Raw genomic sequence first — 15,531 nt, 5'->3', positions numbered from 1 at the left:
TGCCAGCTACTCAGGAGGCTGAGGCAGAATAATTGCTTGAACCTGAGAAGCCAAGGTTGCAGTGAGCCAAGGTCACAACAGAGCGAGACTGTCTCAAAAAAATAAAAACAAACCACATGAGATACGACCTTACCCCAATCAGAATGGCCATTTATTAAAAAGTCAGGAAACAACAAATGTTGGCACAGACATGGTGAAAAGGGAACACTTAAACTATACTGGTGGGATAATAAATTAGTACAACCTCTATGGAAAGCAGTATGGAGATTTCTCAAAGAACTAAAAGTAGATCTACCATTCAATCCAGCAATCCCACTACTGGGTTATCTACCCAAAGGAAAAGAAGTCCTTACATTAAAAAGTCACCTGCATGTGTACGCTTATCACAACACAATTCACAATTGCAAAGATACTGAATCAACTTCAGTGCTCATCAATCGATGAGTGGATAAAGAAAATGTGATGTGATAACCTGAGGTCAGAAGTTCGAGACCAGCCTGGCCAACATGATGAAACCCTGTGTCTACTAAAAATACAAAAATTAGTCAGGCGTGGTAGTGCATGCCTGTAATCTCAGCTACTCCAGAGGCTAAGACAGGAGAATCGCTTCAACTCAGAAGGCAGAGTTTGCAGAGAGCCGAGATTGCACCACTGCACTCCAGCCTGGGCGACAGAGGAAAAACAAAACAAAACAAAACAAAACAAAAAACCTCAACCTTGTAAAAATAACTCCACTCTTACTTTTAATTATGGTATCCTGTAACAGAAAATTTTAAATTCTATATATTCTAAAGGTTTTACTTTTTAACTTCTGGGTATTAGTCTTACTTAAGGACTTCCCAGCCAGGTGTGATGGATCACACCTCCAATCCCAGAACTTTGGGAGGCCAAGGCAGGCGGATCACTTGAGGTCAGGAGTTTGACACCAGCCTGGCCAACATGGTAACACCCCATCTCTACTAAAAATTCAAAAATCAGCCGGGCCTGGTGGCACACACCTGTAGTCCCAGCTACTCGGGTGGCTGAGACAGGACAATTGCTTAAACCTAGGAGGTGGAGGTTGCAGTGAGCTGAGATCACACCACTGCACTCCAATCTGGGTGAGAGTGAGACCCTGTCTCAAAAAAAAAAAAAAAAAAAAAAAGGAAGGACTTCCCTACTACAGGTTTGTTATTATAATATATATGAAGAATATGAACTTTTAAATATATGGTTAAGTTCTTTAATCCATATGAAATTTAGTTTGGAGAGCTTTTGGGATGGAAATTTATGCTAACAAATTTACCATGAAGTAAAAAACCTTTTTTTTTTTTTTTCCTTGAAAAAAAGACAGGACCTCACTTTGTCACCCAGGATGGAATGCAGTGGCCTGATCATGGCTCACTGCAGCCTTGAACTCCCAGACTCAAGCGATCCTCCCACTTCAGCCTCCCAAGTAGCTGGGACCACAGGCATGCACCACCATGCCCAGCTAATTTTTTTATCTTTTGTAGGAGACAGGGTTTTGCCATGTTGCCCAGGCTGGGCTCGAACTCCTGAGCTCAAGCTTTGGACCACCTCGGCCTCTCAAAGTGCTGGGATTACAGGTGTGAGCCACCATGCCTGGTACCTAACATAACTTTCTTCCAAATAATTGGCCAACTATTTCAACCTTTTTCTGTGTGTTTGTGTGTGTGTGTGTGTGTGTGTGTGTAAACAGAAAAGTAAAATTTCTATTTTCATTTGGAATTCCTTTTGGTTTTATTTTCCGTTTGCTTTTTGAGTTTTTTGTGATTTTTTTAAGTTTAAGAAAAAATATGCAGGTTTGTTCTACAGGTGAACTTCTGTCACAGGGGTTTGTAGTACAGATTATTTTGTCACTCAGGCACTAAGCCAAGTCCTCAATAGTTATTTTTTCTAATCCTCTCCCTCCACCCACCTTCCATCCTCAAGTAGGCCCCAGTATCTGTTATTTGCCTCTTTGTGTCATAAGTTCTCATCATTTAGCTTCCACTTATAAGTGAGAATGTGAGGTATTTGGTTTTCTGTTCCTGTGTTAGTTTACTAAGGATGACAGCCTCCAGCTCCATCTATGTTCCTGCAAAAGACATGATCTCGTGCTTTTTTGTGGCTGCGTAGTATTCCATGGTGTATATGTGCCACTTTTTTTTTTTTTTTTTTTTGAGACAGAGTCTCGCTCGGTCGCCTAGGCTGGAGTGCAGTGGCGCGATCTTGGCTTACTGCAACCTCCACCTCCCGGGTTCAAGCGATTCTCGTGCCTCAGCCTCCTGAGTAGCTGGGATTACAGGCATGTGCCTCCACAGCTGGCTAATTTTTGCATTTTTAGTAGAGAGAGGGTTTCATCATGTTGGTCAGGCTGGTCTCGAACTCCTGACCTTGTGATCTGCCTGCCTTGGCCTCCCAAAGTGCTGGGATTACAGGTGTGAGCCACCACGCCCGGCCACATTTTCTTTATGCAATCTGTCACTGATGCACAGTTAGGCTGATTCCAAGTCTTTGTTATTGTGAACAGAGCTGCAATGAACATTCACATGTGTCTTTATGGTAAAATGATTTATATTCCTTTGGGTATATACCCAGAAATGTGAAAAGATAAGCTACAAAATGGGAGAAAATATTTGCAAATCCTTCATCTGATGAGAGTCTAGTAGCCAGAATAAAGAATTGTTACAACTCAACAACAGAAAGACAAACAACTCAAAAATGGGCAAAGCAGGAGGTCAAGGCTGTGGTGAGCTATGATCGCACTGTGCACTCTAGCTTGGGTGACAGAGCAAGACTCTATCTCAAAAAAAAAAAAAAAGTTTTTTTAAATGGGCAAAGGACTTAAACAGTCATTTTTCCAAATTAGATATACAAATAGCCAACAGGCACATGAAAAGATGCTCAACATCACTAATCATTAGGCAAATACAAATCAAAACAATGAGATACCACCTCACACTTACTAGGATGGCTGCTGTTTAAAAAACAAAATAACAAATGTTGGTGAGGATGTGGAGAAATTGGAACCCTTGTGTATGGGAATGTAAAATGGTCCAGTCTCTATGGAAAACAGGAGGGCAGTTGATCAAAAAATGTTTAAAAAATTTCCATATGATCCAGCAGCTCTGCTTCTGGGGGTATACCGAAAAGAATTGAAAGCAGCTCTCAAAAAAAATATTTGCACACTCATGTTCATAGCAGCATTATTCACTTGGGTCTGTTCATCTGTCCATCCACAGATAAATGAACAGTGGCCTATACATACAATGGAATATTATTTCATCCTATAAATGGAGGAAATTCTGATACATGCTACAATATGGATGAACCTTGAGGATATTATAGTAAATGAAATAAGTCAGTCACAAAAAGTCAAATGCTATATGATTCCACATGTATGAAGTACCCAGAATAGTCACATTCCTAGACAGAGTGGAACGGTGGTTGCCAGGGGCTGGTAAATGGGGAAATGGGGAGTTATGTGTTCAAGGGATGTAGAGTTTCAGTTTTACACAATGAAAAGAGCTATGGATGAGTGGTGGTGATGGTTGCCCATCACATGTATTTAATACCACTGAACTGTATGCTTAAAATGGTTAAGATGGTAAATTTCATGTTATGTGTATTTCATCACAATAAAAAACAATTTTTTAATCATTCATTCTTCCTCCGTGGATTTTGAATTTTGTCCCTATGATATATAAATTCCTATATCTCATGTATATACATGTTTCTGAGCTCCATTCTGTTTCATTTATTCTATCTCAGCATTTTTCAAACAATAAGGCACAATCCATTGGTGGTTCCTAAAATCAGTTGAAAAAGATTGGCCGGGCGCGGTGGCTCCTGCCTATAATCCCAGCGCTTTGGGAGGCCGAGGCGGGAGGATCACAAGGTCAAGAGATCGAGACCACGGTGAAACCCCGTCTCTACTAAAAATACAAAAAATTAGCCAGGCGCGGTGGCGGGCGCCTGTAGTCCCAGCTACTCAGGAGGCTGAGGCAGGAGAATGGCCGGAACCCGGGAGGCGGAGCTTGCAGTGAGCGCAGATTGCGTCACTGCACTCCAGCCTGGGAGACAGAGCGAGACTCCGTCTCAAAAAAAAAAAAAAAAGAAAAAGAAAAAGATTATAACCACCATTATTGTTGTTATCGTCTAATGAAGTAGAATAGGATAGAAAATAGAATACTTCTAACATAGTAAAGTACTACCCCATGAAATTTGTGTGTGTGTGTGTGTGTGTAGAGTTGGCTGAGTTGTAAAATACATTTGTTACCATGGATTTGTCGCCCAAAAAAGTTTAAGAAATACTGCTGTATACCCCATGAAATTTGTGTGTGTGTGTGTGTGTGTGTGTGTAGAGTTGGCTGAGTTGTAAAATACATTTGTTACCATGGATTTGTCGCCCAAAAAAGTTTAAGAAATACTGCTGTAATTATCCCTATGTCAGTATTATCCCATTCCAACTACTTCATAGTAATAAAATTTATAAAGTGTTTTAATGTCTGTTATTAAAACAAGCAAGCAACTGCCTTCCCTCCCCGCCTCTTTTCTTTCAAAAATTTTCAGGTAAACTTCAGAATCAGCTTATCAATTAAAAATAATACTTTTGATATTCCAATTAGGATATATTCAATGTATAGATTAATTTGAATGTAACTGACATCTTTGACTGAATTTTCCTATGTAGAAATGCCTATATTTCTATTTCAGTAGTTTTATGATTTATTCACAAAGGTCTTAACATGTTTTTTTGTTTTATTTGTTTTGTTTTTTAAGAGATGTGGCTCTTGCTATGTTACCCAGGCTGGTGTCAAACTCCTGGCTTTAAGCAATCTTCCCACCTCAGCCTCCCACAGTGCTGGGATTACAGGTGTGAGGCACTGTATCCAGCCCTGAGACTTCTGAGATAATTTCTAACTGGTTATTTCAAGTGAACAGAGATAATATTGATTTTTTTTTTTTTTTTTTTTTTTTTTTTTTGAGAGGGAGTCTCGCGCTGTCGCCCAGGCTGGAGTGCAGTGGCCGGATCGCAGCTCACTGCAAGCTCCGCCTCCTGGGTTTGTGCCATTCTCCTGCCTCAGCCTCCCTATAGCTGGGACTACAGGCGCCCGCCACCTCACCCGGCTATTTTTTTTGTATTTTTTAGTAGAGACGGGGTTTCACTGTATTAGCCAGGATGGTCTCGATCTCCTGACCTCGTGATCCGCCCGTCTCGGCCTCCCAAAGTGCTGGGATTACAGGCTTGAGCCACCGCGCCCGGCCGATAATATTGATTTTTACATATCACTCTTACAACCAGCTGCCTTACTTAAGTCTCTAATTAGTCCTAGGAGGTTTTCCCCCATTTATTGTTATGATTTTCTGGTAGACTATTATGACACCTGAAAATTATAGTTTTTCCTATATCTTTTCAGTTTTTATATATCCCTTTTTTAAAAAAAATCACTAGCTAGAACGTCAAGTTCAATGCTACTTGAGTTGTGTCTTGCTCCTAACTTAATTTGTTCCACCATTAAACATATTCATTGTAAGTTTCTATCAGATATATTTTATCAATTAAAGACAGTTTCTTTTGATTTACATCTTACTAAGAGTTTTTATCATAAATAGGTGCTGAATTTCATGAAATACTTTTTTAGACTTGTCATAAATACATGAACTTTTCCTTTAATCTATTAAAGTAATATAATTTATTACATTACAAAAGTTACTATTATTGAAACATCCTTGCATTTTTGTGATGTAAATAGCTTACTTGCACATGGGATATGTTACTCTTTCAATATAACTGCTAGCCTGAAATTTTATTTAACTTTGTACTCTCATATCTATGTACTTGATTTTATATACATACACTTTGTGTTTTATTTAGCTTTAGTATCATGTTATATTAGCCTCACAGAAAGAATTAGAAAGTGTGCTATACTATAAAACAGTCTTATAACATAGGGAAATCTGTTTCTTTAAGATTTGGCAAAATTCACCTATAAAACCATATGGGCCTCACATCTCTGACTACTTGTTAAATTTTTACCATTATTGACCAATTTAGGTTTTCAACCTCTTTCTGATTCAAACAGAATCATCTATTTCATCTATATTTTTCATTTTTTGGTCACGTGTGCATATATTTGTATAGTATTCTCATCTATATATACAGTAATGTCCCTTTTCTTGTTTCTAACGTTCTGTAATTACACACTTTCTTCTTCTTTTTCTTAATGAATTCAGGTTAAGGTTTGTTTAATTTATTGTTCTATTTTAGAAAACAGTTTTTGGTTGTCAGTTTTTGGTTATATTTTTTAGGTTTATTGGTTTATCTTCATTTATAAAGATAAAAGTAGACTGGGCATGGTGGCTTATGCCTGTAATCCCAGCACTTTGGGAGGCCAAGGCGGGTGGATCACCTGAGGTCAGGAGTTCAAGACCACCCTGGTCAACATGGTGAAACCCCGTCTCTACAAAAATACAAAAATTAGCCGGGCATGATAGTGGGTGCCTGTAATCCCAGCTACTCAGGAGGCTACAGCAGGAGAATTGCCTGAATCTGGGAGCCACAGGGAGGTTGCAGTGAGCCAATATCATGACACTGCACTCCAGCCTGGGGACTGAGCGAGACTCCATCTCAAAAAAAAAAAAAAAGATAAAAGTAGAGATCAATTATTTTTCTTTTGGAGGGATTGAGGAGATACTGGTCAAAAAATACAAAATTTCAGTACAATGAAAAAATGTTCTAACTGAAAACAGAGGGAAAAAGTTTTCTTCTTTTTGCTTTGGGTTTGTCTTGTTGTAGTGGAGGGTGTTCCTTTGGTTCACTTACTTCCCATTTTTCTAATAAATGCATCTTCTTCTCATTGTTTCTTGGCCTTAGCCCACCAGAACATACATCTGATGCATGTTAAGACTCGGGTTGATCTCCATGCCTGTTCCTTTCCTTTTCCTACTTCCCATCTCTGACTTTTTGATCTTTCTGCAGTGTTTTGCTATCTATCTTCCATATCGCTAATTTTGTCTTTAATTCTATTTGCTTCTCAAGCCAACCTAGTTAACCTTTTAAGTTTGATCATCACATTTTTAATATCCATGAACTTTGTTGTGCTAAATGATCTTTTTTCACAGCAGGCTACTTAGATTTATTATATAGTAGCTCAAATCTCCTTGAAGCTACTGACTAACATGTTTTTAGCTTCTGCTATGCTCCCCAAAGTCTGCTTACTCTGGGCCTTTTCTTTCATACTATTTATTCTCCTCAAATGTCTGGTGATCCTTTGATGTGCATTCACACTTTGGAATAAAAGACTGGGCCAATCAACAAGAGAAACCGCCGCATGTTTCCTGTCTGGTATTAACGCTCTCCTGGGGAAGGCCAGCTATCTGCAGGCTCTGTGTAAGATGACAGAAAGTGTCCATTGATGGGCTTTGCTTTAAGGTATACAAGTAGACAAGCAGGGAGGCAGAGTGGGGGACAAACACCAAATCTCCCAAACAGTCTCTCCTCCAGTGGTGAAGGACATTCACAGACACTGCCTGCTAGAGAGCCTACACTTCCTTCCCAGGACCCTTGTTATTGCGGGAGCCCACAGGGATCTGACGCTCTGCTCGGCTTCTTTCTCACGCCCCAACACCCACTCAAGGATCCCTCCCCAGACACAGTTCTCAGTTTTTAGCCAGAGACCATTGTATAAATGTAACGCTTTGATTTCCTAAATATTACTCTAGGACCCCTTCCTGTTGGTGGTTGTTAGTCACTGTAAACTCAGCTCTTAATTCCCCCCTTTTCTTCTGCACCTGTGTTTTGAGTTACAATTGTTTTGTTTTTGTTTTCCTTTTGTCAATATAATACCATCTGTTTTCAGTCTTCCAGGAATTCTTCATAACTTTTAGTTTACTAGGGGTAGCATCCTTTCAAATTTTCTAATACTGTTACATATGTTTTAAAATATTCACCTTTTGTTATTTAAAAATATTTTTGGCAAGAGGGAAGCTGGATGCATGTGTTCAGTCTGCCATTTTACTCTAAAAATCCAGATTGTCCTCCTGAATGCCTAATTTTTTTCTAATTTAAAATGCTTTATTCGAAGCACCCTAAACTAGTACTTTGTTAGGGAACTGAAAACTATTCCTCTTCATTCTGCTTGCTAGTGAACAGAACAGACTTTCGGCCTCTTGAATTCATTTTAAAAGTAACTGCAGTCTAGTTAAACAAGGTAAGGTCCACAAAAGAAAAGACATTTAAGCAACATTTTCCAAAGAGAGAAAAAAATCACATATATGTAAGGTTTGATGAGACAGGCAGTCCTAGAAGAACAAATGATACTTCACCAGATTTCAAATGTAAAGATTTATTTATTTACAAGGAATCAAAAGTTTGATCCAATAAAAAGGCAGTTACAATAAATCTAAAGCCACTAAGGATGTAAGTTTGATTTTTCTTTTTTTTTTTTTTTTTTTTTGAGATGGAGTCTCGCTCTGTTGCCCAGGATGGAGTGCAGTGGCCAGATCTCGGCTCACTGCAAGCTCCGCCTCCCGGGTTCACGCCATTCTCCTGCCTCAGCCTCCCCAGTAGCTGGGACTACAAGCGCGCACCACCTCGCCCGGCTAGTTTTTTGTATTTTTTAGTAGAGATGGGGTTTCACCATGTTAGCCAGGATGGTCTCGATCTCCTGACCTCGTGATCCACCCGTCTCGGCCTCCCAAAGTGCTGGGATTACAGGCTTGAGCCACCACGCCCGGCCAAGTTTGATTTTTCAAACTTGAGTTGATTTCTATAAAAGTATAAACCCCAAATATATTGCTTCTACACGTTATATGCACATCAGATGCCAAGTCAATAAATGTATAACATAAATCTTCAAGAAAGCAAAAAAATACAAAGAAAAGATGGGGACTTTGTCTTTTAAAAACAGAAAATCTGAATGGGAAAAAACTACACACATATCTAAATTAATTTCCACACAGAGATAATGACAGATGTAGAAGATGGTGTCATGTTACATCCTACCTTTTCAGCTCTTAGAGAATTGCTACAGTAATTCACAAGTATGGTGAGGGAGGGAGAGTAGCTGAAAGAGTTTTTTTTTTTAAATCTACTGTTATTTTTGGTTTTACTAATGGAAGTATTGAGACTAGAACAAAAAGCACATACTAGATAGATACTTACCTGACCAATCCTGGCAAGAGGACTATCGTCTCACTCACAAGGAATTTTAAAAATCTGGAAGTCTTACAGAAAAATCCAGGTTTCCAGTTTGTCTTGAGTAACTAGAAAAGTTGACAAATCCAGCCCCACATTCCTATGGGAAATCATAAGCTGGAGCCAGTGGTGTGCTGGTAAATGTTAACAACTGGTTCTCTATAGAAGAAAAACAAAAGCAAAAGCCCCTGACCTGTATAGCCTTTGCCATGGTGTAAATATTCCCATCACGGCTGATTTCAAGCTCCCAAGGTGATGCCTGGAAATGACAGGCACAATCAGCTCGTGGACAACAGTGGCCGGAGCTGAGTGGTGGCTGCCCCTTAGACAGGAGTTACGGGCCTTCAGTCCTCACTGCTCCCTACAATCTTACAGTGGCTGCTCCCTGCCCTGGCACCAGCCTGCCCCACCCCTTTCTCTCTCTTCATCCCCAAGAACTCCTGAGCCAGATCCAAGCTGGTGGTAGGCCTGGACACAATGTCCTCCTAATTCTCATCAGATCACACGGAAAAATCATTGTTTAGGTACCACATTTTAGGAGGGACACTGCCAAGCCTGAATAGGTGAAGACAGCAATGAGCTCAGAAGACATCCCCGACACAGGATGGTTGACTGCACTGGAGATGTTCACACCAGATACTGACTGGGGCAGTGACTCTCAAGATGCAGAGAGAAGAGATGATGGGGAGGGAGAAGTGCGTCAAATGAAAAAAAAAAAAAAAAAAAGAACCATTTCATCCAAAAATTCTTCACTCTGATATGTTAAATTGAATTGCAAATGACATTAACCGTCCATAACACTTTTATGTGCACTGAAGGAAAATATGGATCTCTAAGGATTGTGGAACATTGTTTAAAGGAAACAGTCACCCTCCTCGAGTGTCTAAAGAGCTATTCAGTGGAAGAATCTATTTTCAGCATCCATTATGCTAATTAACAAGGCATGTTATTTTCACCAGTGGATATCCAATTTCTAACATTTATTATGCTAATTTGATCTGATATAAAACCATAAAAATAGCACAGACACTGGTAGTAGCTGTCTCCGGAGGGCAGCCCTTCTGATTAAAGGCCAATGTCTAGCCCTGGATACCCCCATCTAGAGAATGGCTTAAATAAGCACCTAACACTAACCCACCTGATGTTTTATGAAGCTTTTTGAATTAGAATAGACTACTGGGAGATGATTTTTTTTTGATGTCATTGTTCACAAAAGGGAAGTAACTGAAAGTGCCAACCTTTAGAAAGGACAGTCATATCAGTGCTTATTTTAAAACTAAGGGGAGCTTAGGAACATGGTCCAGTCAGAGGAGGAGTGCTCCCCTGTGGTGCCTGAAACACTCCACTATCCACAGCTGCCAGCACTCACCTGGGAACTACTGTTCTGATGACCCCAGCAGCAATGCACAATTCAGTGCCCCAGCACCAAAGGAGGAAAGAAGACAGAGGTTTGTTTGGGTTGGTTGTTTTTTTTTGGGCGGGGGGAGATGTTTATTTTACTTTAATCTTGCATTAGTCATCCAGTTTCTCCTAATTTTTCTTCTCTTAATTTTTCCTCTGATACCTCCCCCACCCAGTCTACTGCAAAGGCTCTTGCTCTAAGAAGTAATGAAAATAGGCCAGGCGCAGGGTCTCACACCTGTAATCCAAGCACTTTTGAGAGGCTGAGGCAGCGGATTGCTTGAGCACAGGAGCTCAAGACCAACCCAGGAGACATGGCGAGACCGTCTCCACCAAAAATACAAAAAATTAGCTGGGTGTGGTGGTGTGCACCTGTGGTTCCAGCTACTCAAGAGGCTGAGGTGGGAGGATCACTTGAGCCCTGGGAGGCGGAGCTTGCAGTGAGCCAAGATTGTGCCACTGCACTCCAGCCTGGGCAACACAGCGAGACCCTGTCTCAAAAAAAAAAAAAGTAAATGAAAATGTTTTGTAAACTACAAAGTATTATCAAAATAGAAATAGTATTCCTTGGAATTTGTGTATTATTAATAGTAACAGTGATCATTAAAATGAGTCATTTCTGCTAGTGTTTAATAAATTAATTCCTTAGAGGTAAGTCTCCCTCCAGGGGCTACTTCATTACCAATAAATGTTTACTAAATGCCCACCATGTGCACCAAATGGTAGATGCTTGGAATACAAAAGCAGAAGGGAGCAGGATTCTCGCCTTCAACAGGCAAGGATCTCCTATAGACTCACAGCATCTTAGGTCATCCTTCAAGTCTGGCCACCTTCCCTATGACAATCCCTTCTATGTTGCCTCTGAACAAGGGTTATCTTGTTTCTAATTAAACGCTTTGGCAAAGTGGGCTCTCGTTACCTGGTAAAGCAGCCCTTTTCACCTGCTATGTTCAGTTAGCTGAGGTACTTACTGGGAAAGAAAACTCCACACATATGAAGGGGAGTCCTGTGACAGTGCGCACCTGAGCCATCACACACACAAGATGGCAGAGCCATGAACGGGGGACGAAGGACAGTCCCCGAGCACATGCCACCACACGTCCTGAATGTACGGCTGGTTATAGCTAGTTAATATTTTGGAAATGCTATTTTATTGGCTAGGAAGCCTTTTCCAAATGAAAATCTCTTTACTGATAGATTAGCAAAGGTAGTATAGAGGAGTTTTATTTTAGTTTTTTTTTTCAATCAGCAGAAAAGTCTTTCCCGTCCTCTGGGCAGACAGATAGCAGAGAATTATGGGCTTAAGTTTCACAGCCAGGCTGCTTCTGTTCAATTCTCAGCACTGCCACAACCAGCTAAGTGTACTTGGGCAAACTACAGAAGCCCTATAAACCTCGGTTTCCTTATCTATAAAATGGGACTAATTATAGCACCTACTTAATAGGGGTGTTCTGAGAGCTGGATGAGATGATACTGTAATCCTTAAACTGAGTCCCCAGACAAACGCTCAGGAGTTCATGAGAAATTTTTACTTTCATTATTTCATAGAGAATCTTTTTTAAAATTTGACATAAGCATCCTCTGAATCAGATGGCTAGCTATTATGTCACCAAGTATTGCTATACAATTTCAGTGACTGTTTGTATTTTTCCAGTCTAATGAAAAAAGGGGTCAGTCGTGGCAGCTCACGCCTGTAATCCCAGCACTTTGGGAGGCCAAGGCGGGTGGATCACTTGAGGTTAGGAGTTCAAGACCACCCTGGCCAACATGGTGAAACCCTGTCTTTACTAAAAAATACAAAAATTAGCTGAGCATGGTGGCCAGTGCCCATAGTCCCAGCTACTGGGGAGGCTGAGTCAGGAGAATTGCTTGAATCTGTAAGGCAGAGGTTGCAGTAAGCCAAGATTGCGCCACTGTACTCCAGCCTGGGCAACAGTGAGACACTGTCTCAAAATAAAAGAAAGAAAAAAGGACAGAGACAAACCCAATATGAAACTGAGGCATTTGCACTAACAAATAGTCAAAGTATGTCACCACAATCTGTATGATGAAAAATTTTACAAGAGTTTGCAGGATGAAAGTGGAAGGGAAATTGCATTAAAGGGCAAGTGGCATGACAGGTAGGCTAACATTACAGAATCAAATCCGGCAGGCTGGCAGCAGATGCCACAGTCGTGGAACAGAGGCTTGGTTGTAGCAGATCTTCATCTACTGTGTCATGGCTAGCTTTTATTGGCTATATTTAATCTATAAATGTGTACTGTAGTTAGGAAGTTGTAAGCATAAGGGCCAGGTCCATTTTTGTGCTTTATATATTCAAGTAACATAATAAAGATAATCATATTGTACTTATGTAAGGGAATGTTCTCATTCTTTTTTTTTGAAATGGAATCTCACTCTGTTGCCTAGGCTGGAGTGCAGTGGTGCAATCTCGGCGCACTGCAAACTCTGCCTCCCAGGTTCAAGCAATTCCCTGCTTCAGCCTCCCGAGTAGCTGGGATTACAGGCACCCGCCACCACGGCCGGCTAATTTTTGTATTTTTAGTAGAGACGGTGTTTCACCATCTTGGCCAGGCTGGTCTCAAACTCCTGACCTCGTGATCCACCCACCAAGGCCTCCCGGAGTGCTGGGATTACAGGTGTGAGCCACCGTACCCGGCCCAGGAATGTTCTCATTCTTAAGAAATGCACACTGAATTCTTTAGGAGTAAGGAGGAATGATACTGCCCACTTACTCTCATAGATCTCAGGAAAAATAATATGCAAACATATATACATACCTGTGTGTGTGTATATATATACATATGTATACATATAACACATGTACAAAAAGACAGAGAGAACATGTGCATGAAGGAAATAGGGGGAGATACAAACAACTGGTGAATCTGGTTAAAGGACATGTGGTAGCCAAAGAACTACAGCTTCTCATAACTAGAGGGATTGTACTTAAATATTCAGATCCAGAGCTCCCCTAGGAGTACCATTAGACCAGTGACTCGTGTGGGAAAAGGGACCTGATGTCAGAGGCACCTGAGAAGGCTTTGTCAGAATGCCTGCAAGTACCCCGTCTCCTCTCTGAGGATTGCGGATAGCAGCAAGCCACTCTTATGGATGAAAATGCATGGCACAACCCTCTGGTATTTTAGGATATTAAAGTAAAACTCACTGACGCAGTGATCAGATAAGCCTCCAAATTATCAGAAATGATCACCGAAGAAGTCCTTAATGAACACTACAGAAGAGTTGGCACAAAAAGGAAACAAAGGCCATGTTATATTGAGCATTATTTTTAGACCTAACTTTTCTAAAGTGCAACTTTACAAAACCAGGAGTCCTCAAAATACACAGAGAAACAGACAGACAGAGACAACAAAACAACAACTGCACTTCCCGTCTGGGCTTTCCTGAAGAAATTCTCCCAGAGTTGCACACACAGTTGCTACAAAGCAAGAATACAGTGCTCTTTCCCTCACGAAGGGAAAACCAGACTTAACACCAAGACTCCAGGGGGAATGGGCAGGAATGACATCAGTATGTTGTTCTCTTTCCACGGCACCAGAGGACTTGGCACTCTGATCACAAGCAAACACAACTACTCCATTAGAGGCAGTTCCTCCCTATTCTAAGCCTATATTATTCCCGGGTTTTCAAGTCAGTACTCTAGAAAATGGTCACTCCCTTTGGTGAAACCTATTTGTCTCCCTCCTGTGCTCTGGGGCATGCCTGCCCCTTTGCTGTGCCATGCCTCAATCAAGTCTGCCTTGTAGATGCTGATCTACTCCAGCATGTCTGAATATTACTGGCTCCTTTTATTTTCATGGCCCATGTAGCAGTCAGATCATCCCAGTACATACAACAGAGAAGCCAGGAGTAAGTTTATCCCACGAAGGAGATGTAAACCAAATCATGTTTTTTCAAACAGTGGGTTCCAATGCATTAGCGGATCCTAAAATCAATGTAAGGAGCCATGACTCAACTTCTATTTAAATAGAGTGCAGACCAGAAAAGACACATCAAACTGCACTGTGCAAAGTAAGGGTAACCATTGTCTCCTCTTTTTATTTTTTTAAACATATTTTAGAGACAGGGTCTCACTCTGTGGCCTAGGCTGGAGCGCAGTGGCACCATCATAGCTCACTGCAAGCTAGTGTTCCCAGGCTCAGGTCATCCTCCCACCTCAGCCTCCTGAGTAGCTGGGACCCCGCCGGGTATGTGCCACCCACGCCCGCCTATTTTTAAATTTTTTTATAGAGATGGGGGTCTCATTTTGTTGCCTATGCTGGTCTCAAAACTCCTGGGCTCAAGTGACCCTCCCACCTTGGTCTCCCAAAGTGCTGGGATTAGAGGTGTAAGCCACCACATGAGCCAGTACTGTCTCTTATAACTTCTGGATTGGTTATCTCAGTATACATATATGAAGGTCGCAATATGAAATGGCTTTTTTGAGACAGGGTCTTGCTCTGTGGCCCAGGCCTGAGGGTAGTGGCGCAATCATAGCTCACTGCAGCCTTCAACTCCTGGGCTCAAGCCATCCTCCTGCCTCAGCCTCTGGAGTAGATGGGACTATAGGCACACACCACCAAACCCAGCTAATTTTTTTTTTTTTTTCTTTTTGGAGAGATGAGGTCTTCCTATTTTTCCCAGGCTAGTCTCAAACTCCTGGGCTCAAGCAGTCCTCCCTCCTCAGCCTGCCAAAGTGCTGGCATTACAGGCATGAGCCACCATGCTCAGCCTAAAATGCTTTTTCACTGTGTGCCACAGTCAACAATATTCAAAAGCCACAGTATTAGATGCTGAGAGAAAAGGAGAGAGAAAGAGACAGAAAAATCAGGAGTGGGCCCAGCTGAACTAGTCACAGGAGCAAATCCCATTAAGAGGTTCACTTGGTTGATGCACAAGCTGACCAGAAGTCATCATGATCTTGAGGAAAGAAATCAATCAGAGAA

The 15,531-nt window shown here is 41.2% G+C and overlaps 1 protein-coding gene across 2 annotated transcripts in view; it reads right to left on the bottom strand.

The window, feature by feature from the left end:
• Nucleotides 1-15,531, bottom strand: part of VGLL4 (vestigial like family member 4) — a 163,144-nt gene that overhangs the window by 125,013 nt on the left and 22,600 nt on the right. The gene's annotated exons all lie outside the window — the stretch shown is intronic.

This window comes from Chlorocebus sabaeus, chromosome 22, assembly GCF_047675955.1.
Source record: "Chlorocebus sabaeus isolate Y175 chromosome 22, mChlSab1.0.hap1, whole genome shotgun sequence".
Lineage (NCBI taxonomy): Eukaryota > Metazoa > Chordata > Mammalia > Primates > Cercopithecidae > Chlorocebus > Chlorocebus sabaeus.
The sequence above is the reverse complement of the archived record's forward strand: the minus strand, read 5'-3'. Positions and strand labels throughout refer to the sequence as shown.